Source organism: Staurois parvus, unplaced genomic scaffold, assembly GCF_062004578.1.
Source record: "Staurois parvus isolate SC_StPar_1 unplaced genomic scaffold, SC_StPar_1.0 ptg000536l, whole genome shotgun sequence".
Lineage (NCBI taxonomy): Eukaryota > Metazoa > Chordata > Amphibia > Anura > Ranidae > Staurois > Staurois parvus.
In genome coordinates, this window is record NW_028318332.1 from 519266 (window position 1) to 539977 (window position 20712).

At 41.5% G+C, this 20712-nt stretch overlaps 1 protein-coding gene and 1 pseudogene across 1 annotated transcript in view; both read right to left on the bottom strand.

Annotated features, from left to right (window-relative positions):
- LOC149451491 (protein unc-13 homolog C-like) overlaps positions 1-19682 on the bottom strand; it is a gene marked incomplete at its 3' end in the record, with an annotated part of 532349 nt that extends 512667 nt beyond the window's left edge. Inside the window, exon 1 of the mRNA XM_089690607.1 lies at positions 19050-19682. The remainder of the gene's footprint in view (positions 1-19049) is intronic.
- Positions 12690-12804, bottom strand: LOC149451493 (U2 spliceosomal RNA; annotated as a pseudogene).
- Positions 19683-20712: the final 1030 nt, after the last annotated feature.

Consider the following 20712-nt stretch of genomic DNA (forward strand, 5'->3'; position numbering starts at 1 on the left):
CTATCCGTCGACATTTAAATGAAATGAAACGCTATGGCAGGAGACCCAGGAGGACCCCACTGCTGACACAGAGACATAAAAAAGCAAGACTACAGTTTGCCAAAATGTACTTGAGTAAGCCAAAAGCCTTCTGGGAAAACGTCTTGTGGACAGATGAGACCAAGATAGAGCTTTTCGGTAAAGCACATCATTCTACTGTTTACCGAAAACGGAATGAGGCCTACAAAGAACAAAACACAGTACCTACGGTAAAATATGGTGGAGGTTCAATGATGTTTTGGGGTTGTTTTGCTGCCTCTGGCACTGGGTGCCTTGACTGTGTGCAAGGCATCATGAAATCTGAGGATTACCAAAGGATTTTGGGTCGCACTGTAGGGCCCAGTGTCAGAAAGCTGGGTTTGCGTCCAAGATCCTGGGTCTTCCAGCAGGACAATGACCCCAAACATACGTCAAAAAGCACTCAGAAATGGATGGCAAAGAAGCGCTGGAGAGTTCTGAAGTGGCCAGCAATGAGCCCAGATCTAAATCCCATTGAACACCTGTGGAGAGATCTTAAAATTGCTGTTGGGAAAAGGTGTCCTTCCAATAAGAGAGACCTGGAGCTGTTTGCAAAGGAAGAGTGGTCCAAAATTCCGGGTGAGAGGTGTCAGAAGCTTATTGATGGTTATAGGAAGCGACTGATTTCAGTTATGTTTTCCAAAGGGTGTGCAACCAAATATTAAGTTAAGGGTGCCAATACTTTTGTCCAGCCCATTTTTGGGGTTTTGTGTGACATTATGTCATATTTGCTTTTCTGCCTCTGTTTTATATTTGTTCCAATACATACAAAGGGAATAAACATGTGTATAGCAAAACATGTGTTAATGCAATACCTTTTTTGTGTGAAATACTTGATTTTCAGGAAAAATATCAAGGGTGCCAACAATTTCGGCCATGACTGTAGATTGAGTGAGCCAAAATCTCCCTAAATCTATTTCCTCTGTGTCAAATAGAACATAAATTTAGGGAATCCCCTCACTTTTTTTTCTCTAGCTTTAGACAGAACAGGAAGTAAAGGGACATCACACAATGGGGGATTTATAGTAAAGTGGTAGCAATTTAGAGTCTCTGCCAGGATTTTATTACTGTGGGTTTTTTCCCGGGGGAAAATCTGCCCGTACTCCCTATCCTGGTGAAAGGTATCAGAAGGCACAGGAAGAGAAGATACCTTTCTTCTGTGGGGACACGTGCAGTATTTCTGGCTAGATTTGTGAAGTAATGCTGGTTGCGTTAAGGCTGATCTGTTTTCATAATGCAATGATGTTTGATTAAATCTGTAAACATTCTTTATCTGGCTTATTTAATAAGGTAGGGCACCATGCAATGATTCATCAGTTACATAGAGTGGTCCATGTATTGGCATTTAGAAAAAGTTCAAACAAAAAGTACTTATATTGCGAAAATGAGTTATTGCATGTGACCTACCTTTGTCCTCAATCATTTTTTGTATAGGACAGTGGCCTCCAAACGGCCCAAGAGCCAAATGCAGTCCTTTGAGGCATTATTCCCCCTATTGTCAGCAACAGTGGGGCATAGTTCCTGCCACTGACACCGACAAGCAACACAATTTCTCCCCCTGACACAATGATGGAGCACTGCTCCTTCCCCTGACAGCAATGATGGGCACTATTCCTTCCCCTGACACCATGGTTGAGGAACTATTCCTCTCCCTGACACCAGGACATTTTTGACTCCCACAGGCCACAGTCTGGCCCCCCTAAAATGTAAAGGACAGCAAACTGGCACTTTGTTTAGAAAGTTTGGAGACCCCTGGCATTTGGCAAAAATCTAATTTACCTTGACTTCATTGGCCTCGGTTCACACTATGAACTTCATGTGAATGGCACAAGAACCGAACCGTATTCCTGTGCCATTTAAATGCTAATCGCTGCGGTGTGATTTGAGCCTATTCATTTTGAATGGGCTCAAATCACACTGCATCACACCAAAAGGTGTACATGCACCTTTTTCGGAGCTGCACTGCAACTGATTCACAAAGTACTACATATACAGTAGGACCCCACCCATGCTGAGCATTTGTAAATGGTATATACTTACCTATATGCTATCCTCTGGAGATCTCAATGCAGCCTGTCATGGAATCGCAATGCTTTTCTTTCAAAATATTCCAAGTTGGCAAGTGAAGCCTTCATGTGTGTGTTCCCCAAACTCCATCTACTTCAATGGAAAGCCTACCTTGTCGACCTCTTGATGGGTTTTCCATTAAACTGAATAGTTTTCATGCTCTGAGTTCCAGGTGGTGTAATGTTGTGGTGGGTGATGCCCTGGCAAGCTAGGATGATTTTGGAAAATGTGCTTTATGGAGCTGGGACAGTCTAAACACGGAAGAACTCTAGAGGGCAGCCCTGCAGGTAATTATATACTGTACTATTTAAAATATATTTAGCATCAGAAAGGTGACCACTAAGGCTCACTGCACTATACATGTGATTATCATTTAAGCAAATCTAAGCATGGAGAATAACGAAAAACAAAACAGTCCAGATTTTGGAAAACAACAATGAAATGATGTGAATGAAAATATGCAAAATAATTAAAGAGCTGTCAAAAAGGTACATGAAGTCTATTTAGAAAGCTCATGCTCCCATCAAAGGTTTTTTTTTCTTCTATTTTGAACACACTTGATATATTAATTTTAAGCTTTTAAATTTTGGCTTACAAATACCTTGTTTAATCTCATCATAACTGGGAATACTTTGAGTCCTTTTGACAGGAGTGATTTCTTATTATTTAATCGAGTTTAGCAACCAGAAGCAAACTGTGTTGTGTACTGTGAGGCAGTTTGTCTATCTCTACTCCTTGCATGCAGTGTCATAGGGTGCTCACACCATGACTGTACAAACGTTAATGCAAGCTGCCATACAAGGTCATTTTAGGGCACTGGTAAACCAGTTGTTGCCTAGTGTGCAACCGGGATGCTAGAGTGGAATGAGAATTTGCAATGTTTAAGCTGTGTTTTAACTTGACTTAAGACTACTTTACTGTGGGATCTGTGAATAGAAGACTACAAGTCCCATATAGCACCTTTCAGAGCGACCTCTAAATCTAAATAGAGCAGAAGTGCAGTGATGTCACCACACTTGTAATCCATGAATAACTTTCTTCAGCCCAACAGCTGGAGGTCTGTACTTCCAATCCCGTAACTTTATATGGAACTGGGGCAAAGAGAAGAATCTGCAGGAGCCTGTGCATTGCATCTATGATTACCTGGTCACTTGCAATACTCTGCAGGCCTGCATGCAAAAAATGAATACATGCACTATTGTTCTTCTATCAGTAAGGACAAATGAATTAATTTATTTTTACAAAGATGGGCTATACATTTACCAGACCAAGCTGTCCAGCAAAAATGAAAGTTACAATTAAAACTTTTATCCACAAATTAAAAAAGAAATATGTTTCTATAACTGCTTAAATGATGTTAGCTGTCAATTAAACTTTCTTAGGTCACTTATGTAAAGTTCATCAAAATCTACTAGTCCATCTCCATCTTCTCTATGGGTTGACAATGCTGCTGTCCAAGGATACCTATACTGCTGCTCCTAAGACAAACAGTAAAGTTACCAGCAGGACTAGCAAGTGAAAATAAAAGGCAAAAGCCTACAAAAGGCACTATGCCGAAGGATTGGTAAAAAAACCCATCAAACACACAGTATCCTGACCTCAGCCATCTGACAGGTAGATCACAGCCCTGCCAATGCCTGACTACACCCATCAGATCAGAGAGGGTAGAAAGGGAAGTACTAAGTAATGGGCAGGCTGAGCAGGAAAAGTAAGACCCAGCGCCAATTAGTGAGATTGTGCGTCCCCACCCAGCCAGAACTGCAAACCAGGAGCTGTGTTTGTGTTAAAGCAGCCATAGCAGGGTCTGAGGGACCAGATGTGCGTCAAAACAGGTCAGTGCCACAGGAGGCAGCAGGTTGTAATGCTCGGCTGGCAGTGTTATACAAGGCAATGCAGATGCATGTGTGTACCTGATGATATTTTTCATTATAGTGGCAGCTGCCTGACAGGGGGAATTGGTTAATTGCCAGGGCTGTAAAGACAAACCGGCAGATATGTGTTAGGCTTGGCTCACATCTCTGCATGTCAGGAACGTGTGCAAAATCGCATGTGTTCCCAACACACAGAGAAATGCACTGCTCTTTAGCAGAGTAGTGGGGATGTCATTTAATGCTCAGTGGTACCCCCACTCATCGACAAATTATGCCTCAAACTGCATGGTGCCACAGTACCATGCAGGTTGGTGCAATACTGTTTTCCAAAAGACTTGGGGACCTCATTCCCCACATATCTAGCGGGTAGGGCAGCCTATTAAATTAATTGACTGCCCTACATGCAGTAGTGTGAACTAAAGTTAAAGGCTTGTTCGCACTTGGCCACACACTAGGAGGGGTTTAGTGTGCGAGCAACAGTCCATTTTGGGTCGCACTGTTGTATGATGGGGACGGTGTGATGCACATTTTACAGCATCACACAGCTCCATTTTTTAAAATTAACTTTGCTTGAAGTGCACAAAGTGACAATTTGTTCATGTTACCACACAATAGCATGATGCTTTGTGCTTGATGTGCGGTGCCATCCAGTGAGGGGTGATATTATGCAGCATGTCTGCATTTTCTCACACCTTTCCAGGCTATGTTACAGTGAAAAATGCTAGTCAGTGTTCTATCCTGAATAGGCCCTTCCACACCACTGACGTCTGCACTGTGACTTATATATTGCTGACCTCTGCACTGTTTGCTACATTCCACTAACCCTGCACTTACTGTTATTTACTACTTACCTCTGAACTCTGCATCATTTACTCCTGACCCCTGCACTGTGACCTCTTCCATTTTCTTCTAGTAAATCTCCACCTCTCCAAGGTTGCCTACCCCTGCTTTAAAGTGTACACAAATCCAAAATCAATTTTTCAGTGTGTTTAGCATCATGGCGCACTGCATACAGTTCTTTTGAGCAAACACTTTTTGTGACTCTGAGACCTAGAAAATCTATCAGGAATATTTCCTGTTGCCAGCATTAAGCCACTGCTTCTCAACTAGTAGCAGTGTTGCCAGCTTGCTGTGAGCTCTTTCAATTGCATGTTGGGTTTATATATATACTTTAACTAGCAGGGCTATTTTGTACCATAGACTTCTTTCTATACAAGTACATCTCCATGTAGGGATGTGCCTTGAAATTTGCAGGAAAAAAGTAGCCAAGCACACCATGAAGGAAAGGCAGGTGTATGGGCAGGAGATGGCAGGTAGGGAGTTTGCAAAGTAACATAGTCTTGAGTAATAGTAAAACAGAATGTGCACATATTTAAAAAAAAAATGTATATGTATGTATATACACACACACACACACACACACACACTCACACACACACACACTGCTCAAAAACACTTTTTAATCAGGTCATTTAAGTAGCAGAGGGGGTTGTTAATCAGTTGCTTTGGTGTTAATGAAATTAAACAACAGGTGCACTAGATGGGAGACAATGAGACAGCCCCCAAAACAGGAATGGTTTTACAGGTGGAAGCCATTGACATTTTTTTCACTACAAATCTTTTCTGACTGTTTTTCACTAGTTTTGTATTTGGCTAGAATCAGTGTCACTACTGGTAGCATGAGGTGATACCTGGACCCTACAAAGGTTGCACAGGTAGTCCACCTTCTCCAGGATGGCACATGAATACGTGCCATAGCCAGGTTTGCTTTATCGTAGCAGAGTCTCAAGAGCATGGAGGAGATTCCAAGAGACAGGCAGTTACTCTAGGAGAGCTGGACAGGGCTGTAGAAGGTCCTTAACCCATCAGCATAACCGGCATCTGCAGCATGAGCACCCAGAGCCCTACAAAATTACCTCCAGCTGGCCACTAGTGTGAATGTCTCTGACCAAACAATCAGAAACAGACTTTATGAGGGTGGCCTGACGTCCTCTAGTAAGCCCTGTGCTCACTGCCCAGCACCATAGAGCTCGATTGGCATTTGCCATTGAATACCAGAATTGGCAGGTCCACCACTGCAGCCCTGTGCTTTTCACAGATGTGAGCAGGTTCGCCCTGAGCACATGTGACAGACATGAAAGTGTCTGGAGAAGCCGTGGAGAATGTTATGCTGCCTGCAACATCATTCAGCATGACCGTTTTGGTGGTGGGTCAGTGATGGTCTGGGGAGGCACATCCATGTAGGGATGCACAGACCTCTGCAGGCTAAACAATGGCACTCTAACTGCCATTAGGCATTGGACCCATTGTCAGACCTTATGCTGGTGCAGTGGGTCCTGGGTTCCTCCTGGTGCATGACAATGCCCGGCCTCATGTGACGAGAGTATGCAGGCAGTTCCTGGAGGATGAAGAAATTTATACCATTGAATGGCCCCCACGCTCGCCTGACCAAAATCCAATAGAACACCTCTGGGACGTCATGTTTCTGTTCATCGGACATAGCCAGGCTGCACCTCAGACTGTCCAGGAGCTCAGTGATGACCTGGTACAGATCTGGGAGGAAATACCCAAGGACACCATCCGTCATCTCATTAGGAACATGCCCCGACATTGTCAGGCATGTATACAAGCACATGGGGGCCTAACAAACTACTGAGTACCATTTTGAATTGCTGCAATGAAATTTCAGCAAAATGGATTAGCCTGCTGCATCATTTTGTCACTCTGATTTTCGGGGTGTCTTTGAATTCAGTCCTCTGTAGGTTGATCATTTCCATTTCTATCAAACGATGGGGCATCCTTACAACATTACTCAGTCCATATCAGTGTAGATATCCAACAATGTAATTTTTCCCATTGAGATCTGATGTATTTGCAAAATGTTCCTTTATTTTTTTTGAGCAGTGTATATGCAACACTACAAGAACAAAGCGACAGACCAAAAAAAGAACCTTCTATTGCTCTCAGCCTACTCCATTTTGTTTTGCTGCTGTGATCTGACTTCCTATTAGAGGATGACTTCTGCATGATCCTACTCTACCTCTACCTATGTAGAGATGTAGCCACGCTCTCTCACTCCCAGGATGGACTATGGCCCCTTTCACATGGACGTTCCGATTGGGTACGCCTGCCCGTTTAGCAGGAGGACCTGATCAGAACCTCTATTCTCCTCTACGGAGTGGCAAGTGCAAATGGACATGTGTCCGTTTACATCCACTGACATCCAATCCACCAAAAAAGCAGATGGGGATCCTTTCCCCTTCCATCTATCAGACAGGCTGTCTGTTTCCATCTGACTGCCCATCGAGGACAATGGGCAGTGTCTGTGTCCGCTCTGCAGCAGCGATGAGGGCAGGGACCTGTCATCCACTTGCTCAGAGGGAATCTGCCGAGAGATTCCACAACGAGCAAGCGAATTTGCTAACCGGTCCGCCCTGTGTAAAAGGGGCCTAAGGGTGATGGTATGTGTAGTTTGAATACATGACTGCAACTAAAGTACACTGCTCATATCAAACAAATGGAAGTAAGGGGGCAAAGAGGAAAGGGAGCTCACAAAAAAGTTATAAGATGGCAGAAAAACACAATAAGAAAATATTTTGTTTAAAAAAAAAAAAATACAGGGCCATTAAGTAGTGGATGTCTATGCCTTATTTTTGGAGAATAAGGATATCCTTTAGTGTCACTTCGAGTATATTAATGGAAATGCCGGTATAACTATATTTATTAAAATCATGGGGGAGGGGAACACAGTGGGTGTCTAGCATAGATCAACATGGTTAGAAGCATTTCTGGTTCTGTGTAAGTTGTTGCATTAGTATCTACAATTTGCATTAAAAGAAATTTAGTAATTAATGGTATCATATACTGTGTATGGTTTAGAAAGACCTGGCTCATCAAGTCATGCATTTACTAAAAGTGGACCTCAAAGTACCAGTACAAATCATCACTAAGTCATTAAGACTGTATGGACTTTGTTTTCTGCTTTTAAATATATTCATTTTGTGCATGAAGGCCAGTCGACACTATTAATTGTAATTGCTTTACAAAGTGAATTTTTTCTTAGCTTACTGAATGAGATGAAGCAAAGTGAAAACTTGTTCACAAAGAATACCTAGTCATATGCAAAAATAATTGAAAGAAAAAATTAATTTTTACTTGCACATAATTGGATGATTGAAATCAGCACAGGTTCACTACATTCACCAAACGAAGAGAAGTTTAAAAAATGAAAATGCTTTTCACGTTTAGTAAAATAAACGCCACCACATTTGCATTTGACAACATAGCACTTAGGCTGGCATACGTGGACCAAAATTTGGCTGGTTCAGCAGCGTCCAACCAAATGTTGGTCCATGCATGGGCAGGGTGGTTGTACACAAGTCAAGCTACAGACTGACTTCTGTATACCAAGCCTTTTCTGAAAATTTCCATATGATCAGTGCTGCCAGCTGTAACTAGCAGCGCTAATCAGTGTATTCTGACGGCGGAGGAAATCTCCCTTCTGGCAGAACACAATAGCTCAGCAATTCTCCCATCCACCTCTAATGTGTCTGAGGATTTGGGTATTTTTTTTGTTGTTGTTCAACCCACTGGTTGAATGAAAATAAATAACTAATCTATGGGCTGCCTAGAGCACAATCTACATGGCTTTCCTTACCCACAGCTAAGAAGTTTCTAAATCCAATACAGTTTTCACCCTGTAAACCTCTACATGATGTGTCAAATGTTTGCAAAAAAATAAGTTTAGATACAGGAGTTTATCAGAGTAGCAGTGGGGCAATGAGAAACATTAAGGCCCCTCACAGGACGATCGTTCCTTTCATCAATTCAGTCATGTTTTTTCAAAGAAAAAAATTAATGAAGTTTACATCAGTTTTTTTACATCCACTACCAATTCCAAAACAGATGCAACAATGGGCTGTTTGTCCATTTACATCCCTTTTGCATCCGTTCAGTTTTTTTTTTTAGGGCTTTGATCTGTTGACGGATGCAGATGTAAACGGACGTAAAAGGATGATCATCCGTTTACATCTGTTTTTCCATAGAGATGCATTGATGTCCACATTTCATCCGTAAACAGATGGATGAAAACCAGACAAGCGGTCCACACGTGTTAAAAGGGGCCTAAAAGAATTCAGGGAGTTTGAGCTTTGCAAATAGCCCTATAGTCCCACAACACATTCAAAATGAAACCAGGAGAACATAAGCGTGCTCTGTGTAACAAATGCATAATCAATATATTTTATTTCAACAGAGCAGAACTGAGACAAGAGGAGATATATATATATATATATATATATATATATATATATATATATATACATACACACATATATATATACATATATATATATACACACACACACATATACATGTTTAATTCTATCCAAAACTGTCCACCTGAAAGTCAAATGATAGCAGCGTTAAGCAAAAATCTCTATCCCAATTGAGCTTTAAGCACAATTGATTTAGGGGACATACAGAAAACAATGGAATAATGATCAGCCTTTGTCCAATGAGGTAATGGATGGAGGATGTGTAATGCACTGCTACCATGACAGTGATCTATTTTGCTTGTCCATAGGGATCTTTAATCCAGACATCCGGATCTGGATGTGTCTGTTGCTTCTTAGTAATAATTCCATGCAATACACATGTATTACTTCACTGAGAGCCACTCTCTTGAGTCATTCTAAGCAACAAAGTTAATATAAAATCCAAGAGCAGAATTCACGTCTGTAATTTATACCAATGCTTTATATTTAAGGCACAGAGAATTCGTTATCTAGAAATATGTTTCATTAATAACATTATGTTGAAAAGGACATGCTTAAATTATTCTGGATAAAAGATCCCAAACTACTTGGGTTCCTAGCATGTGGCTTTTGAGCTTTACGCAGCTCTCTTCTTCTTTTGATGTGGTTTACAGCATCTTCTGTATTTTACACTTCCCTTAAAGCCCAATGCTGTGCTCTAGAAATAAATGCCCCAGCAGCAAACCCTCCTCACACTGCAAGGGTTAAAGTAGAATTTCAGGCTAAACCTAACTAGTCTTAAAAATGTCCTCTCCTAACATCTATGCTGACTAACCTGTGCAAGAAAGCTGTATATGCTTACCTATTTTCAGCCTGCTCCAGTTTGGTCACATGATCTAGCCCCCTTGTGTCAGCCAGCGCTGGCTGCAGGGGAGAGGAGGGAGTGGCAACAATGGATGGACCAATAGAGCCTATAGGCAATGTTAAGACTCCCAGAGTTCCCAGCCATTGTCAGCCACTTTCTCCTCTCCACTGCAGCTGGCTAACACAGGGGATCACACGACTGGATGACAGCGGGTTGAAAATAGATAAGTGTATGTATACATCTTTGTTACAAGTGTAGAGATGTGCTGGTTGCTTTAAATCTTAAACAGCAGTTGCAAAGCATTTTTTTTTTTCTTTTCCCTCGTTGTGAGTGACAGACAGGAAAAGCAGGACTGTGCTCTGATTGGTGGTTGCTACAGCTGAGAAGGATCCACCCATAGCAGCACTGTTGCAGCTGAACTTATGATTGGCTGTGGAGGGAAAGGAGAGAGGAAAAAGGAAGAAGAAGCACATGTGGGGAGGCAGACATTTTCAGGGGACCGCATGGAGCAAGGGCTCCTGGTGTAGTCACAGATTCTAACTCTCTGTGCTGCTAGAGCCCATGGGCTGGGCTTGTTTAGCAGAAAAAATTGTTGCAGGACGACAGTGTGCAAACTAAGGATTGTCCTGCCTGACACTCAGGATTACAGCCACTCAAGTGCATGTGTCTCTCAAAGTCTGGAGCTGCTGAAAGAGAGAGGATTTCTACTGCTGCCTAATGCGATCTAGAGGACAATACAGAAACAGTGAGTACTCTGTGATGAAAGGGGATTTTGATATTGCTGCATTTGCTGTTCCTCTCTGGAGAATGGTCATGAGAAAGCCTGCTCTCTAATTCTCAGAGTGACACAGATCTTGGAAAGTCCAAGCTGCTCAGAATTAGCTATTCCTGATGCTGATTGATGAGAGAACTCTGTCTCTGTATATTACTGGTTTGTCTCCTCAAGACTTGTGCTGTGGCTGAAGAGTGTGTTTAGTTCCAAGTCCCCACAAAAGTTTGCTGCTTTAAATATACTGAGCAAGTGTCAGTATATCAGGATTTCACCTGTATGGTAAAGATTTGCTGAAGTGTTGTTTTCTTCTATTGCAATGTTCACTGGAAGATTCTGCTTAAAGGAGACTGTGCTATCCTGCTACCCCTGGATTACAAATACTCTCCCATGCAGAGAGTGAGCGCTCTTCCATTGATTAAAGGGTCCCAACGTTGAGAGACTTTAAGTTTCATCCCACTGGCCAGTGGTTAGGTAGGACATATCTGCTCTAGATAGTACTGCTATAGCAAATGTCAATAAGTTGCTAAATCTCATTAACAGTTATTGTTTCATGTGTCAATGTCACCCTAGTCAGTGTGATACTAGTCAGTTTTTGGAGTCTTTGGCGAGTGAATTGTGATTTCTTACTAACTGTGTTATGCAAAGTGGTATCTGTGTTTTGTGTACATTACCTGTGTTAAATCAGCTAGTTCTTTTTCAGGGTTTGTCTTCTTCAATAAAACCCATAAAAAATATTCTCAGAGTATAGCAGTGGTTTGGGTATAATCGGAGGTGTCACCAGATTAAGGTGGGAGCTGAACCTATATATCTAGCCAAGCATCACCCAAGGGTGTGCTACACACAGCTAGGTCAGCCAAAGTGTTGAGAGGTGAGAGGAACATTTTTAGTCTAGGTCAGGGGTGGGCAACTGTGGCCCTCCAGCTGTTGGTTAACTACAAGTCCCATCATGCCTCTGCCTTTTTTTTTTTTAAGTCCGCAAACGTGAGACTGTAACGAAAAAACCCGTAAGTGTCCGCAAAAAAGTGCAAGTGCAGAAACACACACACGAAAAACGTGCACTTAGGGGTGTGTTTGTCCTACCCCCGAAAGGGTTGGACCGTTCACCCGATCCCCCGGGGCACGAAGCTCCTGACAGGGACAAGGTTCCCATTTGGTCCTCCTGGCCAAAAGGCCTGGTGGACCACCGTTCCTTATGCCCAGCCGAAGCCGGACATCCAGTACTAGGCAAGGGGGTTCTCCCGAAGAGAAAACCCCCTAGGGATCAGGGGAGGAAGGAACCGTATGGCCACACATCCTCCCCCTAGACTTCAGGTAAGGCCCGAGGACCCACACCCTCCATCCGTGAAAAACACACACATAAGAAAGCAAAAAGTGACAAAACGTGGGAGTGATATAAATAAATAGAATAAAATAAAAAAGTGGTACCGTGCCTAATAGTGCACAGACCAGGCCCTGAGGCCTGTAGCAAAAATTGCCCCGGACTTAGCCAAAAGACCTGGTCCTTAGGGCGCTGTGCAAAAAGAGGTGAAAAACAGTGGCCATGTGTCATCTTCACACCGTGGGGTCCCACACCCAAGTGTTACTAGTGACACCCCTGAGAGCGTCTTCCCCAGGGGGCACTGAGTTTGCGGACTTTTTGCGTCCCCGACCCCAGGCCAGACCAAGGTAGCCTGCTCAAACCAGGAGGAACTGGGTCTTTCCGGTCTCCCCAGAGGAATTACTCCCAAGGCCCCAGAACGAATCATGGCGCTCCCTGGTTTCTGTCCCTCCGGTACTAGCCTTCCGGACCCCCATCATACCAGTGGGGGTACTGTACAACAACCATCCCCGTAAACTAGAATGGTCGGTAGCACCCCCACTGGACACTGATAAGAACAGATACTACACTTGATCTTAGCCAAAAGGCCGAGAAGCATGCCTCTGCCTTTGGGAGTCATGCTTGTAACAGTGAGTTTTGCAATGCCTCATGGGAGTTCTACAACAGCTGGAGGGCCACAGTTGCCCACCCCTGGTCTAGTTAGTGTTAGCCTGGAATTCTACTATAAGCCCTGGTTCATGCCGATGCAACTTGTTATGCAATTTGACAGTTTCAAATTTCATGACAAGTTGCACCCTATTGTCGGCAATAGAACTGTCCAAATTGGTGTGACTCTGACTTTGTCGGAGTCGCACTGATTTTGAAACAACGTCCTGCACTATTTTTTGCGATTTCAGGTGCAACGTCCATAGATATCTGTGCGTGAAGTCGCACAGATGTCAGCCAGGTCGCACCTGAAGTCGCATTCTCACGTAACTTTGAAATTGTGTGACTTTAAGTGAAGTTGCATGATTTCAAAGTTGGATCCAGTGTGAACCAAGTTTATTAATTCTGTGGGTGAAAGAGAAAGCTGTAATACTTAGCTTATTCCCTGCTACAACAACTTTTCTCCATGCTGTGCAACTAGTCCTCGGCTGGCAGTCACTCTATGATGTCATCACATACATAAGGATGGCAGGGAACCACAACTCAGAGCGCTGGTGAGAATTGCATTAGCGGAATTGAGGGATAAGGTAAGTCTTACAGCCTTTTCCTGTACTCTTTAGAGTCATTGAGCATTTAACCCTTGCAGCATGTAGGGAAGAAGCACTGCCAGGGTATTTTTGTTTTAATTTCAGAGTTCAAAGAGGATAAAGTGAAATACAAGTTACCTCATTTATATAGCTCCTTAAAACACTCCTTAGACACTGCCACGTTGCTCACTCAGGGCAAAGGCCTCATGCACAGTGGATGTAAATACGCCGTGTTTAAGGGCATTTTACTTTTTCGTTCGGCCTCTAAACACCTCTTTGTAAACCTATTTGGCCGTGCACATAGAGGTGTTTACAGACATATTAGAAGAGGAACATTTAGAGGTTGAAAAAGAAAAGCACCACCAGTGATTTCAGGAGAGGAGCACTTGGGTAGAAAAAAGGCTAAATACGCCTAAACGTGTGTAGATGTGCCCAAATGTGCCTAAACACTAGGAACGTTTATCGTTTAAGCGTTCATTCATTCCAATGGCCGGAATAAATTAATATTCTGGCTAATGGACTGCATGAATTGCCAAAATGTTTGATTTACCTAAACGTTTTTTTTTTTTTAAAGTATAGCTTTAGGTATGTTTTATAAGGTGCCTTTTCCTCCCCTGGATGAAAGGCGTCTAGGTGAGGAAAAAAAAAAGTCCTATGAGCCTTACAAAGACAGCCCCCCACCTCAACTCATGGATACTCATCTCTCAGGCAATCCTTCCTCTGTCCCAAAGGGTATTTACAGTATGTCAGTTAAGCTAGTGGCAGCAATCGAGAGTGCTGTCAAAGTGAGAAACAATGGTTTGGGGGTTGGGGATTTTGCATAGACACTGTCACTGTACCCCAAATGGGAAAGGTGACAGTACCTTTTTAATTAAAGCTTTGGGACTTCTGTTATAATGCTTCATTGCAAGTTGCAGTAACAGTGAGGGCTATATTCCCTTTAACTTGTTTTTTAATACCAGTCTAAAATAACAGTCTGGAAATCTGACGTCTATTTCTAGTACTTGTATATAAAGTGTTTGCTGGGCTGCCATCTAGATGAATCCACCGTCATATTATATTTGAAGAAATTCCTGAGCCACTGAACAAGCCAAAGTAACTTTCCCCACAGACAATGAGGCAATCAATATTGTGTACAACTCAACTACTGTAAAACAAGACAAACAGCATGTGTCACTAGACTCAGAAGCACAATACTGTTTGCTTTAATACAGACAAGAGCGTCTCACAAAAATATATGTTGAAGCTTTTGGGAGAGAGGCATTGTGAACACACAGAGCTTAGATGGAAATACTTAATTTCCCCTGTATGTTCAATGGAGGGGCTGCCTTAAGAGGGTCACACATGACAATCTTCAGTCAATAGCAGCCACTTTTGACCCACAAATGCAATTGAAAGTAATCACCAGAAACAAAGCAATCTACCACCTAAGAATTTGAATGGCCACCAGAAATTGGTCAACTGTGAAGCCATAACTGGCCAATAAATGGACAGTTTCAATACAGTTTATTGAAAGATCATATTAAAATGGAATTGATGGTAGTAATTTCAACAAACACTGATTTTACCACTACCTTAGCACTTTAGCTCCCATCGTCTTACAGTTTATTGAAAGTGCCATTTTATTTCTTCATTTACTTTGGAATTTTGACAAAAAAAATGGAATAAAAAGTTTGAATCTATCAAATTGTCACCTGAATGGCCAGCTTATAGGCTATCAAAATAACATGTACTGCAGAACCATCTGCAAACTTAAACTGGTATTAAACCCCAAAACAAAAAATTATTAAAATTGCCATTTGCCAATTCTTAGATGTGATGACTGAATTAGGTTTCCTTTTTTAAGCAGTTTTCCTTCATTTTCTCCAGTTGATATGCCACAAGTTTATTATTTTTCAACTTCTGTACAGACCAAGCTGTCCAGACAAAGTAGCAGTGAGAGGATTGAGAGACTATTTACCACTGACAGGGGTGCTTACATTGGTCACTTTTTGTTAATTATGTAAAACCTTTCTCCTAAACAGAAGAAAACAGTTTTCTGTAACTGCTTATAAAGTGTTAGCTGGAGTACAGCTTCAATTTGTTAGCCAAGTCTATCTGAATCTGCTAATTTAAAGCCCAGTACACACTAAGAAAATAGAAAACGATCGTCAGGTTTTCTGTTATGTTTCACAGTATGACAATTCTCGTACGACAAAGGCTTTTTTTGTTGTTTATTGTTTCTGATCATGCACAGTCTTTCGTGCCTGATTTTCCTTGTGCGAAAAACTGCAAGGAAACAGTACACGTTAAAAGGAAAATCATTAGTTCTGTTCACGTACGAGAAAAATTCGTCCCTTTGGAAATTTTTGTTTGGAAAGTCTGAATTCGATATTGAAAAGTTGTGTACACACACTATACAAAAATCAAATTATTGTGCCTCATACAGAATTTTTCAGATTTTCTCGAATTGTGTACCCTACTTAACATTACGCTCTTTCCAAACTGACAATACTGCTGTCCAAAGGTGTCTACATTATTACTTCATCCAGAAAGTAGACACTCAAGATTGGAAGAGTGGTACTGACCAAATCACCAGGTGGAAAAAAGCCTAAACAAAGAAAATAAAGGTAGTCATTACTAACTAGCAGTTGGTAAGCTGCAAAATATTACATTTTTATTTTTGGGTTTATTACCACTTTAAATAGTTCATCAAGCATCTGTGGTAATGTGAGGCTTATCACACTTCTTTTACACTCGGTGTCAGGGAAAGCCTGTGTGTGAATTTGCCATTAGGCACTGCAGGCTTATGTCTATAGGCGGCAGGGTAAAAAAGGCATTTTTCTGCTACATAAGGTTTGGCCATTTTATAGTTATCAGTAGGAATAGTCATTTCATAGAAGGTTATCTACATGGTACCATAATGTTCTAAGTCAGGTTAGGACCATGTTCACAAAGAAATGTTCTGTGTAGAAGAGCTGATCCAAGCAGATGAGTGTTATATATGGAATAAAAAAATGTGTGACTATAGGTTCCCAAATCTAATGGTAATGAGATATAATGTAAAACCTGATACAATTACTTATTTGTCTGTACGATGGTAAATTACATCTGACTGTCTCTGTTAGACATCAGGTACATTTGCCCTTTTTAATTCAGGCTTATTTACTACTTAAAATACTACTAATATTTTAAAGTACGTATTTATTGCTTTTTCATGTTCACTATTCCAGCAATATCTGATTGTATGTCTGTATGGTTTAAGAATAATGTATACTTGCAGTCTAGACTCATAAGATTGTGAACAGAATATGACTCAGCCTTGCTCAGTCGTATTGACACCACTGAGTGGTTTGTTGATATTATGCACTCAATACTCCTGTCAATGAGATGTTGTTGGTCAATCGAGATTATAGAATTATTTGGTCAGCAAGGTGGGGAATAAACTTTGAAGAAATTCCTTTTTTATTCATGTTGTCAGAGGCATATAACCACTTATGAGACTGTCAGGTCTACTAAAAGCAGAGTGATCAATGATTGATTGTTCAAAAATTGATTTACTATACTCAGTTTATGAAAATAAGGTAATACTATGGGATCACCATTGCTTTCATTGCCTTTGCAACTCAATTTCAACATGAAATAATGATTGCTTGGAATAACAGCGAACTATGGTACACAGAACCCCAAATGTGGTTTACACCATGCCTATGCATGGTACGTGACTTCTACCCATACCCAAGAAAAACATGGGGGCTGCCATGGCTGGACTCCTTTTAAAAATGCTATGTGTCTGGCTATTATATGGATCCTCTCTCTTCAGTACTTTGAAACGAGTGTGCAGATCAGGCAAGTATAAATACAGGCAGAACTGGTCTGCATACTTTCTCCAAGTTAATAACTGAAACCAGTGAGTCAATCTACAGTAAAAGCCAAGCAATGAAGCAGGGGTCAGCAGTAGCAACCCCCAAATTTCTTTGAGTCTATGACTCAACTTAACTCTTAAGAGCATTTTTTGTCCATTGAGGAAAATCTGGGTTTGCCTGCATGGAGACGGTTTTGCCTACCCTTGAATCAACGTAAATAAGCAAAATATTGAGGTTGAAGTAGCAGTAGAATCCTATCCCTCCAGCATCTAGATGACTGCTACATTGTTTATGTAAGCTAAACTAAGCTGCATGTAACCGAGTGGAGCAGCAATCACTTCTCATTTTCTGGAAGATTGCTGGAATTCCCTTCTTTCTGATGGGTTAACTCAGAGAGAAGGGATGGCACAGACACATTAACGCCTGCGAGTCATATTACATCAGGCAAATCCAATCTGTATTCTTGGCTAACTGAATACAGATGAGCATGGGAAGATTGGATTTTCAGATCAAAAGAAGTCAAAGAAGCACATTAATTTTTAAGCAGACCAATGGCATGACAGCACTGCATTCAGCCAGCCAGGAATCCCACTTTAAATAATGGTCACATCCAACAGTGGACTCAGGTGTTTAGATTCTTGTGCAACCAAACATATGATTAGCATTAGCATCTTGCTGCCGGCCAAAATTAAATTAACCCACTGCGCGCCGTGGCTAAAAAACAATTCTAAAGATGCCGCTTTTCCATATTCAAGTTTCACTAGGTAAATGGAAGGTTAGTGATCATGAAAGGATTTAAGCATTGTGCACCTCCGTTCACACTCCTCATCTATTCTTGTCCTTGTCAGTGATTATAAGGATGTGACTTTGGTCCCTTTAATTAGACAGTGCAGTGCTGTAGCCACAGCTTGCTTCCACTTCAAAGTGCTAATTGTTTCCAGTTTCCTTATCACGCTCGGCCCAAATCGCAGTTTAATCTGAATGACAATTGTTCAGGATAATAATCTACAGTATGCCGCAGCTGATATTTTCAGATAAACTGCGGGGTGTTCATCTTGAAAGATTAATCAAGAAGCAGAAATGCATAAGCATCTGTAAATCTCAATTTAATACTAATCCTTTGGTGAACTAGAAAAAAAAAAAAAAAAAAAAAACTATTTCACATCATCAGCAGCAGCAGCAGCACCACCAAACGTTGCCTGCTTGACATGATGCACAGCCATAGGCAACAGCCCTGCGTGTGTGTACTAGAGATAGTGTGCAGAATATTATCACTGAACACAGCTCCCTCCTGCACTCTCCTGAATCATAGTATTTTACAGCCGAGAAGTGCAAGGGTTAACATGGTTACTGAAAAAGGTCAGGCGGCACAGTATGTGGTCATTGAAACCCTGCAGTAAATGTTTAGTATATAAAAAAAAAAAAAATTTAAACTCTCTGCTTCCCAAAATGAAGTGAGGATGGAGATGTGTGTTGGAGCTGTACCCATTTCCCATATGCAGATACATTTGCCATCAATCATTGCTGCATCCCTCAGGTTTTGAACTTTGAATGATAACATAGGAGTACAATATCATGCACGCATGCTGTATGGGCTAGCACTTTGGAGTGACGGTCCGAGCAGCTTTCTAACAAGCATGCAGTGGCTGCAGACCCCTGATAGGAATGGCTGGATGCATGCAAGGAAGAAGGATTTGTGCTGTACATTTGGAAAATACAAGTTCACACAATGGGGATATTGGGGAAAGGGAAGGAATGCATACATACCTGTCACCGGTTTCTTCTCAAAACAAAGAAAATTACATACCAATGCTTCTATAGTAGGTTTTTTTCCCTTTTTTCCATTGCTACATTCCTATATTCTTCATTCATCCATAGCCTGTTACAATATGAGGCTGCTTCACAGTGATTTGACTCAAGTGCAATCAGGCATGTTGCTAGTCTGCAATGGTATCTGTTCCTCTAAATTCCACCGTGCTCTCCTGGCAGCGTCAAATGCATTTTTTTAGAACTCCTCCTGCTATTTCTATCTATCACTTCCTACTGAGGCACTATTTATACGGCGTGTCTGTGATATAAAAAAAAAAGGGAGTCGGATTCCCACTTCTGCGAGAAAAAAAAAAAAAAGGAAAACCGTTAAGAACTAAGCGTAGTAGACGTCCTGGTGTTTTCAGAGCGGAGAACTTCACATATCGCTGTTCCTTCTGCCTGGGTTTCTGAATGCAGCACACACTGCAATAGCCACAGCCCACCTCTGTTGAAAGCAGCCCCTCCACTTGCCAGCTTGAGTACAAGAAAAAAAAAAAAACAAAGGAAAAAAAAACCAGCATTAGAGGCTGAGTGAAAGTCCTTGCTCACACATCCAGCACATGAGATGCACTCTGAAAGCCAGCAGGTGCATCACTGGCCACGGCACCGATAGCAGTGTGAGGTACCGCCTCTAGCTTGTAGAGGAAATGTGGTTGCTAGGGCCATGTCTCGGCTAACCTTTCATTTATCACAATAACGTGACCAGGAGTGACAACTGCACTGCCATTTCTTTCAGCACAGTCTTTTCACTGCCACTGGACACTTCAATAATAAAACTGATGGATGCCTTCCTAATAGTTGATGCATGCTTGCCGAAGACAAGAACGGAAATATCCCAGCGCACACATTTATTTCATTGTGTTGGATGCTTTGTGCCCGTTACACACAGTTGTGAAACAAGCTGATTTTTCAAACTTATTAAAAGAAATAAGTTACACCATTTAAATAGTTAATGCAAACCCTGATTGGATGTCATTTACTGTACTTTGCTAAAATTCTGTGTATCATAGAAATGAAAAAATAATATTTTTACCATTTGCAACTTTTTTGCACCTCGGTGCTGCTGATCTTCTTTAAATCCACTTCTTGTCTACCTGCATTTACTCCAGCATTGGAAGAACAATGACATAATTGACGTAACTTGCCCTCATGGCTATAGTAGGTCAATGATATTAATATTACACTGCACCCAAGAACTATCTTTTTATGCAATAAAGCTGCTACCTTTAAACTGTCAAACCAAAGGAAGATTCATAAATCATAAGAAAGCGCTCACAAAATAAATAGTACACCCTTAGCCCCTGCGGCTAAATGGGTAGTGGTTGGGGGTGGTAAAAGTGCAGCTAAAACACCAGATTTTACTGCCCCTCAAACTCATGTGTGAATTATCCCTTATAATTAAAATGTGACATGAAGTCAAACACCAAAGTAACAAACACTTGTACAGTATATATGCAAAGGAAGAAACTTTTATCTTCATTCCAACACTGCAAGTGAACCCAAGCAAATCACCACTGGTGCAGCTACTTAAAGAAATGCAGCTCACCATTTTTTTTTTACATTGCAAATCAAGGAAGGTCAAACAGTGTCTAAAAGATCCACTCACGGGTTGACCGCTCCA